This window comes from Oxyura jamaicensis, chromosome 12 (assembly GCF_011077185.1).
Source record: "Oxyura jamaicensis isolate SHBP4307 breed ruddy duck chromosome 12, BPBGC_Ojam_1.0, whole genome shotgun sequence".
Lineage (NCBI taxonomy): Eukaryota > Metazoa > Chordata > Aves > Anseriformes > Anatidae > Oxyura > Oxyura jamaicensis.
Genome location: NC_048904.1, coordinates 4,552,093 through 4,568,156, shown reverse-complemented (window position 1 = coordinate 4,568,156; position 16,064 = coordinate 4,552,093). Strand labels below are relative to the sequence as shown.

Genomic DNA, 16,064 nt, shown 5'->3' with positions numbered 1-16,064 from the left:
AAGCATTGGGAATACCCAGAGCACATCTGTAGGCTCTCTTACCTTGCCTGAATGCCAGAGGGCAGGAAAAAGGCTTTTAGAAATCACTGTCTAAAAAGCAACTGCAATGCATTAGGAACCTCAACGGCGTGCAGTTCCTGCTGCCCATGCTTATATAGAAGCGAGTGTATATGGATGTATATGTACAGACTTTCCTAGGAGACGTTTCTCTCACGGATACTTTTCCTGTGCTGTGGATAGTACGGCAAGGCACACAGGCCAAGCAGATGTTTCTTTCATTTCTTTTTATTTCAATGTGTAAGGATTGCTGGAATTTTTGTTTGTTTGTTTGTCTGAAAAGGCAGAGATCTCAGCAAGAATTTCTTTTGCAAAAATTGGAGATTTACTTTTTTTACTCCTATGCTTATGAAATTAAATGTCCCTGGAAAGCAAGCAGATGCTTGCTTGCCAGAATACTGTTTTAAATGGAAGTGTTTCAACAAATCAAAGTTAACTGTCAACCATGAAAGCAAATGACTGAATGTGGATCCCAAAAGCTTAGCTAAAACACTTTTCTCTCTGTGTTGCTACGTGGATGGTGTAGAGGACAAATGTCTGCTTGGTTTGGGAGCTTTAAGTCCAAGCACATGTGGGGCTGCCTTGTTCACTAAATGCAGCAGTCTTCACTTTGTGTAAGTGTTAAAGCAGGTGCTGAGTTCCTTTTAACTATTATTTTAAATTGCATTTAACTAAGGTATGCACCCTTAAACAGGGAGGTTGGGGCAGGAGGGAGGCACAATTTCTGTAGGGAAAAGAGCAAGGGGGAGCTTTAGCAAAACTCTCCCTGTCCCTTGTAACTTCTCCCACATCTCTCAGTGTCTTTCTGGACCCTGCAGTAACTGATGTCTGCTTTAAAGCAAGCAAGAATGAAAGAAATAAAAAGGGAGCTTTGTTTCTGTCAACCTTTAATTGCATACAGCTTCTGAGAAAATTGGACTCTTGAGTCTCTTGTTCATACCTTGACAGTATCACACAGTGAGAAACTGTAAGTAGTATTTTCTCCCCTGGTCCCCTGATATTAATTTATTATGTCTTGGTGGCAGATTTTACTCTTGGTCTTTCACTGCGATCAGTGTAGATATAATGTTTTGCGGACAGTGAATACCATACTTCTCTGGAGCAATCAGCATTTTTTAACACACTTGTGCTTTCAAATATAAATAACCCCCTCCCTCCAATTAATCACAAAACAAGAAATAAGTGATGCATAGATGTAATTAAAACCAATTTCTTAGTGGATGCATACAAAATACATTCACCGAATATTCCTTGGTTACTGGGTATCTCTCTATTTATTTATTTTTCTTAAAATAGACCTACATTCTAGCATACACGTGCAAAACTTTCCACATGAAAAACTGGAATTCTTATATTCTTGCTTGTACATCACTTTTTAATCTTTGAGATGCTAAAATAAAGCTGGATTTATTTATGGTAATATTTAATCTTGCTACATATAGAATCAATTTGTCAAAAACAAAATCAGATCTCAATTTCTTTTACAATCTCATGCTTGAGACATGGCAAACCTAGTGTGCCCAACTAACTGGCTTGTTAACTCCAGTCCTGCATATGCAAGGATCTGCGTTGGCCAACAAAGTATTAAGATATGTCTACTGACAGAAGCAAATATATACATGTATATGTATATTTTATTTAGGTCACGGGAAAGTAAAACACGGATCTGCTTTTCTCATTGAAGGCCCAGGAACCTGAAGCTGTCGGGGGAAACATGAAGGCCCTATTTATGGCAACATAGGTAGAGGACCAGTTCTTGTGATACTTTACTTTGGTGAAACCACCATAGAGTTCTTCCTTTTATCACTTTATCCTATATATATATATCACTTCATCACTTTATCACTATATAGAAATGCATTGCTGTTAGCAGATAGAGTGGCAATTCTGAAAGAAGTTCTGTGACCAAGTTGCTGTGAACACTGGTCACTTCATTTGATCATCTTTTGGAACAAGAGATGTCCCCAGCGATCCTCAGGAAAGGCTCTTTTTTTTCCAGCGTGTTCCTGCCCTGCCTCTGATAGCATCATTCTCATCCAGTTCCAACCTAATAATAAATAAAAATAAATAAATCAGAGGAAATTATTTTTTGCAGTCTTGATAGTAATATATACCGTCAAAGTTGCAATTCTATCTCTGGGTTGTGTGCACTAATTTTTGTTATTGTCGTTGTTTGGCCATGTTAGTGCCATTTAATTAGGTAGTGACAGAAAAAAAAAATTACACCTGTAGAAGAAAGCCAGAAGATAATCCAGATTTGGGACTGCTTGTGTATTTTATAAAACCTTTAATAACACTGTTTTGTAAAATACAAATATCTAGTACTGCCATGCATAGTTTGGAAACGTGCAGCCAAAATATACAGTATTTTCACACTGATTTCAAGATTGTGATTCTATTTAAGATTTACAGCAAGAATTAGGTAAGAACTAAGAACTAATTTGTTGGAACTTTTTCAGTATTGTCTGTATACATGCCTATGCTCATGTAGCAGTATGTTTATAGAGGTTAATTTGTCTTCATAGCAGTCGCTAACTGAGACTGTTACATCAATAGATTTTTAGATGAGAGTACTGAAGCTTATTTTGAAGCAAAGCTAAAAAAAAAAAAAAAAAAAAAAAGCTGATCGTAAGACCATAAGAACAGAATGTCAGCCTGAATTGTTTATTGCCTTAAATTTAGTTGTTGCCTAAAGTTTTCTAATTCAGTTCTGTGTTCTCTTAATTTCTTCCCATAGTAGCAGAGTTACACATTTTAGAGAGATGGAGAGATATAATTTTACCTCGTTTGTCTTGATGGCAGGAAAAGGACATTACCAGAGTTAGTATGCAGGTTTACTCAGTTGCTATCACGTTTCAATTTGTCACTACAGTTTAATAGGTTGCTTTAAACAATCCTCAGCTAAGTGACTCTGGTGAAATATCTGTAGTATATAGCTGAGTTTCTGTCGTGAGCATGGATTAGTTTCATTGTGCTTGCGATTAAAACTGATGGCACTTTTTTTTTTTTTTTGATTGGCAGAGAATTTCTATAGCCATAACATATTTTAAATATAGATGGGAAGAAATGTGACACAAATAAACAGGATAGGTATTAGTGTTAATTGATAACATTTCAGAAATTTGTTTATTTGTGCTGGGACAAGATAATAACAAAAATGAGAAGGATAAACTCTGAAAGGATAGAACTAAGTCACTTGACATGGAAGAATACAAGGGCATACGTTAATTAAAACAATGCTTCCTGACAGATCAAATGAAAAATGAAAATGAGCTGCAAGTATTTCCTGATATTAGAAACCTCTGTTTACCTGAAGACAATTTCCATGACCTTTTTTTTACAGAAAGATCACATAACAAAAGTGAATGTTAACTTACAGCATCTGTCCTTAGTTGATTATGCCTCATTTCTTTCAGTAACTCTTTCAGGGTAGGATATATCCACCAGAAAAAGGACCATTTGGTTGTCTTGTACCTATTGTGGAAGATAGTGAATGGAATGGCTGATTCAGGAAAACCTTTAGAGAAGTGTCCACTTTAGGGTTACAGGTAAGGGTCTTACTGACTCAACTGCCTACATCCTGAAAACTCACGATATGTTTCTGGAATTGCCGGAATGGTATGCAACCTCTTTTTTTGTGTGCTGCACAGCAGTTAGGAAGCATAAACCCCTGTCAATATGAAACATTGTGTTATATACATACTCCCACACAGGACTTGAAATGATGGGGCAAAGAGAAGGCCTCATTTTCTTATGACCTGCTGTGATGTTTATTGTGGAGCTGTTTTTTCCTCCTTTTCAACCACTTTGTGATTGTGTTTGCCTGAGATGTGTACAATATCCACAGCTTAAAATTAAATGGATGAGGTTTCAAGACTGTCTCTGACATAAGCATTTTCAGCAGGAATTCTTTTCATTGTGTTCATTTTTAACTGCTGTGCAATGCAAATTAAGCCTCTTACCTATCTCACTGCCTTGTAAATAATGCATAGCCTTAATTACATGCCTATACAAAACCATCGTCTTCTAAAAGGTTTTCCCATATAAGAACCGATACAAAATTCTGCAAGAACTGAAAACGACACAGAATGGAGATTTTCCAGGATTTTTACTGAGTAGCTCTTTCAGCCTTTCAGAGAATAAACAGACTAGGTGATGACCACACAGCTAAAAATTCAGCTGAGGGAGAAAGTACCATTCTCCTTTTGCCTCACTGGAGCAGGCGTACTTTGAGCATGTTGCAGCTTTTAGCAGTGTTGCTGGGATGCTGTTCCTTTATTTCAGCTTGTGACTCATACTGCAGTGCAACCAGAGGCATCACATTCACATCACCTATCAGCTTATTATTCAGGGCAAAGTAATTGTTGATAGCACGTTAAAATCTTCTGCTGAATGCTTCATTTATGAAATATTAGATTTTTCCTTTAAACCAAATCTCTTTGACATAAACCAGCTTAAGATTTCTATGAACTTCCCCCCCCCCCCAGGCTCTCTTACTAGTATGTTATTTCTAATAATACCTTTTTTTGTTCTGTTTTTGTAACAGCTAACAGAGTGTGTTTGCAATCACAAATTTTATCTCAAGCCCTTCTATGAAGTCTGAAGATAAACACCTTTGAAATGTTGCATAACTTCTCAGTCTGAAGGCAGACTGAGACTTGCTAATGGGAGATATTGCCGGAAGAAGAAAAAGGTTTTCAGTGAGGGCTAGGTTAAAAACAGAAGCTGAGATATTTGGACCAAGTGTAACAGTGACTTTCATAGGAAAACCCAAAGTGCCATTTTTGCTTCTTGATTAATATTTATGTAAAAATCATTATTTATATTTAAATTGAGCTCTCTCTCTCTTTTTTTTTTTTTTTTTTTTTTTTTTTTTTTTTTTTTTCTCTCCCTTGAAAACCAAGTTTCTGGGATCTTCTGGACTCTACAAGTACTGAAAAATAATTCTCTTACATTTATTTATTTATTTTTTATATTGGCTTATTCTTGTTTTTTTAAGGGTTGCTGTAACTATACCAATAGACTGATGATTTTTATTATGTTAGTATCTGCAGGCTATAAAGGGATTTCAAAACTAACTTGTAACAGGAGAGCAAGGCAAGCAAACAGAAGCAAGTAAGATACAGAGCAGTCACAGCAGCAAATCTCATGATGCGTTCACGCAAATCGTAATGTCCAGTATGTTTGTACATTTCAGAAATGTTCTCCTTTCAAATACATTCATTCATCAATACCCAATTAAATTAAATCCATCTCTCGGGACATGCTACTGTTTTGCAGGTATTCCTTTTTAATAATATGCAGCTTAATTACAGTAAGATTATGCTGCAAAATGAGGTACCTTTATTTTTTTCATTAACTGCCACTAAACCACTGTGACTGGCCTAATAAGATTCTGCCAGTCTGCATGTTTCTACCAAGCACATTTTATTTCATTATCTCTTAAATCCTCTTTAATTCTTATGGAACTATTGCCACAGGACCCACTCATGCTTTCATTTTAATGAAGTAAATTGGAGCAGGTTTTAATGTCTGTCTTCCATAAATAAAGCTAGGCTAGGGAGACTTGTAAAGACTTCAGTTTAAATTCAGTAAGCTAGCTTGTTTAACATGTCAGTAGCAGTGAAAAAAAAAATAAAAATCAGCAAAAATCAGGAAAAACTTTTTTTTTGTGCTCTTTTTTGGACGTGGCCTCTTCATGCACAAGATGTGGAGGTGACAAGCTTGATTTAACTGTGAAGGAAGGACGAGAGGTTTTTCTGTGAATTGCCTTCCCACATTCATTAACTTTAAGAAACTAACTTGGAACAAGGTAAAATGATGATTTAAAGGAAAGCTTCCATTAAATGGTATTGATGTTTCTGGCGTTTTAGGCTTGAGACATCTGTGAAAGCATTCTGAAGCTGAAGGAGAGTTTTCAATTCACCAAGAAAGGACAGAACAAGTGTAGAGAACAGAGCAGTAGGATTTGTGTATTCTTGGAAGTGTTGAATGGTTTGTTTCTTCCCATCTTTCTCCTTCAACTTTATAGTAGCCTTTTAATTCAGCAGTGCATGACTTCTTAGTGCAATTTTATTCTTTTAACTTTTTAAATGCTTATTTTATTAAAGCAGCTTAAGAAACAGTATTCTCCTACATTCTGTCTTGAATGAATTGTTTCCTCTACTTGACTTAGTTTAACTGCTGCAATTAAAAAAGCCTGCAGAAGTAAACTGGAAGTTAGATACAGTTCTTCTGGGGAGGGAGGGGGTGGATGGGGTGGACGGCCGTCTTGGCTGTGTATGCATCAGCTCAGTTAATAAGAAGTCAGGTTTGTCAGCATGAAGATTTGAGCTACAAATTTAGAAATTAAACCCAACTTTTTGAGTGCAAAGTGAAAGGTGTTTCTTTTGGGTTACAGACAGTCACTAAGAATTGTTCTCTTACTACTTAAGAGCTAGAGTACTTCTGGAAAGGAGGGCATCATTTTGGTGGTGGTTGTTAGGATTTTGCATTTTTGAACAGAACTAGAATGCCTGAAGTCATTCTCTTGCTTCAGAGTGTACAGCTCACACTTTAATGGTCGCTTTATAATGACCGGTATGTCTGTTCAGATTGTAATCCAAAAATAGTAAGGATTAATATTCATATTTTATGTATGTGGATGCAAAGCCACATGATCACCAGGGAAGCAGTGACACAGTGAGCAAGAGAGCCCAGCCCCTCTCCGATCACTCCATGACTCTGGATTTTCTTTGAGAGTGCCAGTAACATTAAAATTACTTTTCTGTTTTTCTGGTGATTGTCATCCTCTGTCTTCCCCCATCCCCCCCAAAAAAATCCAATAAATCTTTGCAAAGCTTTGATTCAAGCACAATTGGAAATATATTTGCTTATTTATTGAGCACGTGCAGTAGCATACCAATATGGTGCTAACCCAGACTGATGCACACGTGTGATGTCTGTCACTATTACAGGCGGCAAAGAAAATAAAAATAATAATAAAATTTATATCTAGATACCTTTCTCCCCAAAGGCCCTACACAACTTGACCTTCTTAACCCTTTTAGATAACTGCCTAGGATTTTTATTCTCTTCCCTGGTGTTTGATGTGTAGCCCTGAAAACATAACCCTGAAAATGGAATTCAGGGAAATCCAGCTTTTAATGGCATGAGTGAAGGAAAAACACTTCACAGCAGGATGACTCAGGACATGAGCTGTTTCTCCTACCAATCTACCAGAGAAAAATTTGCTAAAATTCTGAAACTGAACATTGTCTGAGAGGCGCTTTTGTGAATTTGCCATCCATTTACTATAATAGAGAGCTACTTGACTGGGAGATATTGCAGGTGTTATGTATTAGATTGCATTCAAGGCACTTCCTACATGTTGCAGCTGATACACAAAAAATCATTTCAGCCTTGCAAATGATGCAGTACTACAGTAATGTGACCGTCTAAATGCATGTGAAAAGACAATAAATTGTCAGAGATCCAATTCTCTGCTACAAAATGTGATGAAAACATCGAAAAGCAGCTGCTAAAGACAACAAATACAGTTTAGTACCACTAGTGTAATAGCCATATATAAAATCTTAGACTGTATGCTGCAAAATACTGTCACTCAAAACAGGCAACTCCAGACCAAGTTCATCATTCTGTTTTCATTTCATTTTTTTTCCCTCTAAGGACCAAAATCTGAGTTATTTTGTGAGCTGTCAGACTCACTACTGGATAAAATACAAGGCTGTGCTGTTTCATTAATGAACTGAGGACTATGAAGAATATCCTAGTAAAGGATTCCTGGGGATAGAGACATCAAATTTAATGGTTAATTTACTGTATAAATACAGCATTGACTGAAACCCTTACCCTGTGCAGCAAACTGTTTAGCCTATTTTTGTGACTTAACCTTTACTGATTTGCATCTGTTAATCAGCTCTGCTTTTATGCAGTTTCTATTTATGTTTATAATGATATAACCGTATGTCCTTGGTACTAATGATGCAAGATCTTCGGATTCTGTTTTTAACCATATCCCTTGATGGCGATGTCTTCATCTTTTGGATAAGGCTAGCTAATTTATTTGCTTCCTACTACGAGAGGTCTGACTGTTGCTGCAATACAGTGACTCAGCTAATCTAAATTGTTGTCTTTTCGGCCTGAGTTTGAATCATTTCCCTGTATATGGAACCAAAATGTAAGACTTTCTGTGAAAATACGCAGTTTCAAGAGAAAATTCATATTGATTACATATAAAAATAGGTAATTGATTTCAATTACTTTGTCAGAGTCTGTGATAAAGCTAAATTTCTTGCAAAATGTAAGCATCTGACTTTTTCTGGTGCTTTCATTGCTTTATATTTAACATTAATATTTATGCCTGGATTTTGGTTTGTGAAAAAGAAGCTTACTGAGAGCATTATGAGTCCTTGGCAGAAAGTTAAAATTGCTGTGCCAATAGGACAACTGCTAAATACTAAATATATATATATATTTTTTTATATAAATTAAACAGTAGGCCTTGAAATTAGAACCTCCCCAATAGCTCTCATAGTTGGCAAAAATGGTACTGTCTTGGAACTAATTATCATTTCCTACTGTAGAGGAGCCCACCCATGTTTGCATAGCAAGTTTGCTTGTATGCTATAGAGCAAAACAGCTGTTGTGGGTGGAGGCAGTTCCCACACTGTGATGTTTTCTTGGAAAATGTCCTGCCAGCTGTCAAAATTACTTATCTACTTATTTACCAGGGGAGGGAAATGAGTATAACTTGGGGTTGTCTCCTTGTCATAACAGATGGCACAGAAAGGGGTACACCCGTGGAGTGATGCCCACATCTCTAGATGAGAGCTAATAATGGTGAAGTAAGTCAAGCCAAATGTGTTTTGAATAGGACCTAACATCTTGTTTTAAGGGGAGGGTTTCTCTAAGAATTCTTAATCTGAGCTCTAACTTCCCACCCATCACAATTTTCTTCCATGCTCTTTGGATTTTCACTCACAGGCTGAAGTAATTGTCCTGCTAAGGGTTGGAGGTTCTGTGTTTTTCATCCCAGACCATTGCTTATTGTTCAAATCAATGACAAAATGCTTGTTGTTCAAATCTAAATGTAAGGCATTATAGCCTTATCCAACCAAGCAAAGGTCGGTGGCTGATTCTGTAGCTTCATGTTATGTAAGGTGTAGGGAGTTCTGTACTCTATTATATTATTAAAAAAACACCCTCTAATATCATCCCTGATAAGCAGAGAAATATTATGTAAGCACGAAAAGTATAACTCAGTTTGTATAGTTTATACAGAAATAAAATTATTTTAGCATGCCACTTTAGTGAGGGATAGGAAAAGGGATTCTGACATAACTTCTCATTGTTAAGTCTTGTAGCATCTCTGAGTGTCAAACATCAGAGATTACAGAACTGAAACAGAGCAGGAGATAAACAAGACAAAACTAATTTCTCAAATAACCCTGCAGTCATTCTAAGAAATCAAATGCTTAAAGCACACTTACCTTTAGAGTGATTTAAAACATATGATTAGTGTAATGCAACTGCATCACAGAATAGCTATTAAGAATCAAAACTTAGAAAGTCTTCCTGATTTGTTAAGACATTCACATCCTGTTAGTGACCTAAATCTGTTGTTCTGCCTTCTGCCTTTCTCTCTTAGCTCTATTCATTGCAAAGAGAGTATTGGAAAGTTTTTTTTCACTGTTTCACTTGTTTGTGGTCTCTGAAAGGAATATAGCTCTTAATGAAACATCTGCATTTAAAAATTGATGTGGTAGTTTTAAAAGCATTTGTAGTACATTTACAACCATTACCTCATAAGTTTAATTCACAACGTGACATAAATGTTGTCACTGTGATGCACTTCTTGACAGTTATATATATATATTATATACAGGTAGGTAGGTTGGGCCTCATATTTTGTATAGCTGGTTTCAGATATTCTTAACTATGGATATCATAAAGGTTTACTTTTAGAAAGCATTCAGACATCCATTTGAAGTCCAATTGATTATTGGTGGGTTGTGCCTCCAAGACCAGAGTAGAACGAATGTTTAAGATTGGTAAGAGGTTCAGCAAGTAGGACCGGAACATAAGCCTTTTTCAGTTGTCTTGGGAAATTAGGGACCTCCGTAATCATCTGTGGGTTTTCGGCAGTGGACAACTAAAGCAGCTGCATTTCTTTAAATGGTCAATTTATTTATAGTGATGTATACCATGAGAATATTTCAGGGCATAAATGATCATTATGTAAATGACGAAAGAGTGTTTCCTTCAATACATCAGGATTTTGCAGTATTGAATTTCCCTAGCTAGTGCTAAAATTACTCTGGTTAAACATAAAATCAAAATTAGCTGATAACAGCAAAAGCATTGAACCACTGTTTATTGTGCACTATATTGGGCGGATATAATCAAGAATTTAGCACAAAGTTATCTGCAGACACACAGTCAGTTTCAGGGCAAGAGATGTATCCTTGTTCACTCAGCCTTCTTATGTGGTTATGTTTAGGCTTTTAAATCTGCTGTAAAGCAGAACTGAAGTTTTATATATTTCTAAGAAGAGAAGAGGATCCTTTTTTGGTTATTCATTGCACAATAATTTGTCCACGTCATACAATTTTAAAAAGCAACAAGGCAAACTGTTTCACTGCCCAATACATTATAGTAAACAGTTATTCTTTGGATTCTTCAGGTCACTTGCTCTCTTTAGTTACTACTAGGTTAAAAGCTTTTAGGTTGACTATTACATAATAAGTGGATGATATTAAATTCAGTAGAAACAACAAAATGGAAGTAACTTTCTCAGGAACCTCAAGAACAGACATGACAAAACTTATTGTTGAAGATTAAAACCGTCATAAAACTGCAAAGACTGAAATACGAATGTTTGTTTTCCTGTATTAGTCTTACCAAAACCTTTGAATTATCCTCTGAATACAGTTTTCTACAAACTATTTCTTTCTTTAAGGTTAGAATTCATAGGTTTGTATTTCCACACTTTTTCTATGAAGGAGAAAAAAAAAACAACTCTGACTCTGAGTAACTCTGAGTTAAAAGCCTACTCTTACCATGTATTGTCAGTAAATTGTACTTTGTCCTTTTGTACTACATAGAAATTTACCCTTCATGTTTCAAAAAATAATTTTTAAAATAGGCAAGTGCAAGTTGATGACAAGTGAAGAATAGTTTTCTTTATAGATAGATAATTCATATTCCTCAATTTCATAATTAAAAAGTTTTTAATGACAGTGATAAAACTTCTTAGGAGAAATGAGCCTGAAAACATCCTGAAGTTGTTTGTAGTAATTTAAATTTGCTTATAGATAGTACAGTGTGAATGCAGCCCATTATGATAATTTCTTCTAATCCACATATTACAGGCCATAGAATTTAATCAAACAACTTTCTCGTCAACACCATAAATTCTGTTTTGAATTTAAAATACCTTCCTGGAAGATATTTTATTTTGATGTAAAAGCTTCTGCTGACAGAAGATCATCCATATCCATAGCTATTTTCTTCTGGTAGACCTTACTTCTGGACCACCTTTGACTACCTCTAAGTTAAAGACATAACATGTTACTACACTACTACCAGATTTTTTTCTTCTATTATGGATTTTCTGGACTGTGACTTGCACTTTTTTCACATTATACTATGACTGTTTAATTTCTTTTCTTTCACAAGAAACTGTAGCATTATAATCACTCTGAGAGAGTTAATAATGACATTTATCAAAAGTATTCATTTCTTTTGGTGATGAAGGTATAGTGAAAGGGGTGGCTATATGGAGTATTTAGAGGAAATTACGCTAAGCAGGCAAAGTAGTGTTTGAAGAAACATTTTTCCAAAGGCTGATTTCCTATTAGATAGCTTTCTGCTTGGATTTTTAGTGTTCTTACTGTTTGCTAGCACATGACTTGAGACCAAGAATGTTTATGCTCTGAAATATTTTTAAAGTGCTAGCAGAGCAGAAAAGGTGGCTGCATTCTTGATGAATAGGACACTCTGGGCTTTCAGCAGGCTTCCACTCTGCCAAAGGAGGGCTGATTGGATTTTGCCAGCAAAATATAGCCAACTGATTTCTCATCACAAGTTCCATATAAAAGTGAGCAGTACTAAAGGGGTTTTGAACCAAGTAACCATGATGTAATTTTTGTATTTTTTCTTTGTCACACACACACACACACACTATTATCTGGTGGATGTTTCAGCCTTTAGCTTTTAGGACATCGCTATTTGAAGGATGCTGTATGCATGCATTTGCGTAGGACTGCATGATGAATTTCACATCTTCACTTGAACTTTATTAAAGAACTGCTTTATATTGTCTTGTATTCACAGTTTGTCAGGAGATGTTTGGGAAAGGCCAATTGGAAGGCAGGGTTTAAGTAACTTGATAACCTTGCCTGATTTTACTGCTTTCTGGACTGAAGCATAGGGCTTTGATGTTGCAGTATAGAAAACTATACAGTGTAGTCAAACTTCTAAAGTAGAGAACGCTGCTTTTGAAATGGTTGAAGATGTGCTTGTTTTCAAATGGTTGCTTAATTGTTATCTTCTGCAAGTATAGAAGAGGTCTATAAGAGTATCTTTGTACTTTACCTTCTTGCATGAGCAACATAGTAGAGAAGATGAATTGCAAGCAAAAGCAAAAGACAAATCAAGCTTTCTCAAGGAGCTTGATAAATTCATAGTCTAATCAAAGTATAGCACTCCCATGGAGTGAAACTACTTCAGGCTTTGGTACTAAGGAACCAGCTTCTTAGAAAAAGAAAGGTATTCAATTTTAATGAGACCATAGAATAAACAGTGTACTATTACCCTTAGCAAATCATGAACACTGTACATAGGATTGAAGTTGTAAAACAGAAATGACTGGCCATAAAAATCTTAGACGAACTGTCTTAAAAAGAAAATATAAAAAATAATTTTTAAAATGGATATAAGATAGATTGCAGATTGTATATCCCAGCCTGTATATCCTTTCCCTGTGTTTAGCTAATGATCTTGGAGAAAGCATTGGGAATGTGTGTAATTATATCTAGACATCTGTAATATCATACATCTGTATGCATACAAGTGTCTGATAATATATGATTTCAATATAGTAGAGCTTATCTTTCACCTATGAAGCTGTTTTCCTTTAATTTTTTTATATTACAACAGTTTAATGTTTTACTTTATAGAATAGATCTGCATTCATTGACAATGGTGAGATGAAAGGTAATTTTTGAATGTCATGCATGTGGCATAATATTTGCTTTGAATTCATCTGAGAAAATAATAATAATTATTATTATATTGTTTAGCTTGTGTGCTGCCATCCTTTCAATTTTTGGCTCATCTTGCATGCTGCACATTAATGGCTTATCAGGTTTTCACATACATGGTATTCAAAATGAATTTGTGGTGACTAAAGCAGCCAATTAGTTAAATGCACACATTCATCTTAATTGTTTTGTAAGTCATGTAAAAAGAAAAATACAGTTTTATTGTGAAGGCCAGATTGAATGTAAGTGCCACATAATTTTTGGTTGCTGCATTTCATCTAATATTGTGGTTTACAGTTTTTTGATCTTTTTTATTAATAGCCAATCCTGTGTTTATTTTTCACTGTAACACTGTGTTTCACTTGACCTCAAATTTATCTATTCCATCAAATAAAATATATGCATCATGCAAAGGTATCAAATTTTCACACTAAATTTCATAACTTGTAAATTTCATTTTAAAACATTAAAAAATAAAATCCTTAGAACACAGGATGTAGCGAGCAAAAATCAGGTAACATAGTTATTATTAGGAAAAGAAAAGATATGACTTACTACTATTACAGATTCAGATTTGAAATAAATCATGAGACAAACTATTTTAACAGATGTTATCTTCTGTAGTCATTTATTTTTCCTATAGTTATTATCACTCATATAGACTGCAGCCTGCCTTTTTCTATTATAGGTTATTCTCGCGTCACAGAGTTTTTTGAGATCCCTCTTACATCTCAGCAAGCATTATTCATGAGACTACAAAGCTCTTCTCTGCCATGTGCATTCATTCATGTTCAAAGCTTGCAAAGGTAAAAATATGACTCTAATAAGTAATGATTTATAAAATAAATAGTTTTGGATTTTCCTACATAGAATTTACTGCACTGCAGAGCACAGTGAGTGTACACAACAGTACATAGAGAGAGATGTATATGTATATTATATATGTATCTTATATAGATATATATCTTTTTATATATATACGTCCTGTCCACCCCCAGGAATGCTACTTGGTTTCATGTTCAAGGAAACACTGCCATAGGATCATTTGCTTTTTGTAATAAAAATATAGATGTTGAAGTGACCATCTGACAAACAAACAAACAAACAAACAACAAAAAAACTCTGGGTGACTTGTTCTCTCTGCTACTGTTAATAAGTCAAAGTGTAAGAGCTGAGAAATGAAGTTGATTTTTTTGTCCTTTCTAAAGCAGTAACTGAGAAAGTTAGTCACGTGTGCCTATTTTTGTCACATCTTCACATGGCTCAACTGTACTTCTGCCACCTTGGACAACAAAATACAAGGCAGATCAGAAATAGGAAACTGACATGTTTTTGCTTCAGGGGCCTCATAGCAGCAGGTGTGCTGGGAGAATTCAGTGAATCTGTCTAATGAAACTAAGTGAAATTGGGACAGCTGAATTAGGAGGTCAGCCATGTCTGGTGAGTGAGGTTGCCGTGATACATTTGGAAAACTGGATATATGCTTGATAGAAATAATACAGGTGTTAGAATATACAAAAAGGTGCAGCTTTTTAACAAATTCATCACAGGTGAAAAATATGAATTTGAAATTTTAGTTTTTTAAAATGAGTAATATTTCCAGTTCAGCAAATCCATTCTCATACGAACATTGCTCTCATACTAACAATCAGCACTGACACAAGTGACTCAATTTGCTCATTAATTGTGCTCATGTATAACTATCCTGCCAGTTAGTACATGCTTTTAAGAGAAAAATATCTGAAGACAAATCAGGTATAAATAAAATATTGAAAAGGCTATAGAGTAGTACTATCAACATTAACAACTGAGATATGTAACTAGACATTGGGATAATGTATGTCCCATTTATGCACTGCATAACAACCTTACAGTGAAAATCTACTTCAGCCCATATTTTCTGTTGTATTTTCTTTCCATGTATGTTTGTATGTTGCAGCTGTCATATTTCTTTGGAGCTGAGAGGAAAATTTTTGTTTTGTTGGCATGAGTTTAAATTAAGAGGCTTTCAAAAATCTTCATAATCCTGATCTGTCTGAGGATTGGCAGGTGATATGCTACAGTCCAGAGGAATACATACCTTGTGTGCCTTATTTTCAGCACAGAGATGGTGTTTAATATTTATCATGAAAATGGGCCTGCAATGCCTGGCTTGTTCCTGCTTGGGGCAGGTCAGGGGTTGGGAAATGTGTGCGTCACTTTCCTAACGCAGGTGGCCCCATGATGACAGCAGCCCTGATGCCCCCACTGGTACAGGCAGCCCTCACCTTCCCCCCTTTGTATGGGCTGAACTCTCTCTGCACACCTGGACATAACATTCAACTGAAAGCATGCCATAAATTGGCACACAGGAAACACAATTCACTCCAATAGGGTAATGTTTTTTTCCTAACGATGCAGTGCACAGAAGTCCATGTGGCACAGAACTTGTATTAGCACATAACAGTCAAAAAAAAATGCATTCCTGGGTTCCTTCCATTCCTGTTTTCTATTACCATATGCATAGTATAATGTACTGGTAGTGGTTAAAAAGATTAGTCATTTTTCTCCATTAAATGTAATTATAATTTAGTAGACTTGCATATTTTTATAGAAGAATAACTGGTAACATGAGGTGTTAAGTAGTTTTCATTTAAAACATACTTAAATTCAATCTGCTCAAGCGGTAAGTATCCCTGATTTCTGGTATGTGTGACTTAACTGACTCTTTCATTTCCACTGCATACAGTTACCTGAAAGTCA

At 35.5% G+C, this 16,064-nt stretch overlaps 1 long non-coding RNA gene across 2 annotated transcripts in view; it reads left to right on the top strand.

Annotated features, from left to right (window-relative positions):
- The window catches only part of LOC118173515, a 46,804-nt gene extending 32,418 nt beyond the window's left edge, over positions 1-14,386 (top strand). Inside the window, exons 3-5 of one of the 2 annotated variants that reach the window (XR_004754257.1) lie at positions 13,239-13,275; positions 14,011-14,128; positions 14,321-14,386. This is a non-coding gene — a long non-coding RNA (uncharacterized LOC118173515). The remainder of the gene's footprint in view (positions 1-13,238; positions 13,276-14,010; positions 14,129-14,320) is intronic. The other variant, XR_004754258.1, reaches the window with a different exon arrangement.
- Positions 14,387-16,064: the final 1,678 nt, after the last annotated feature.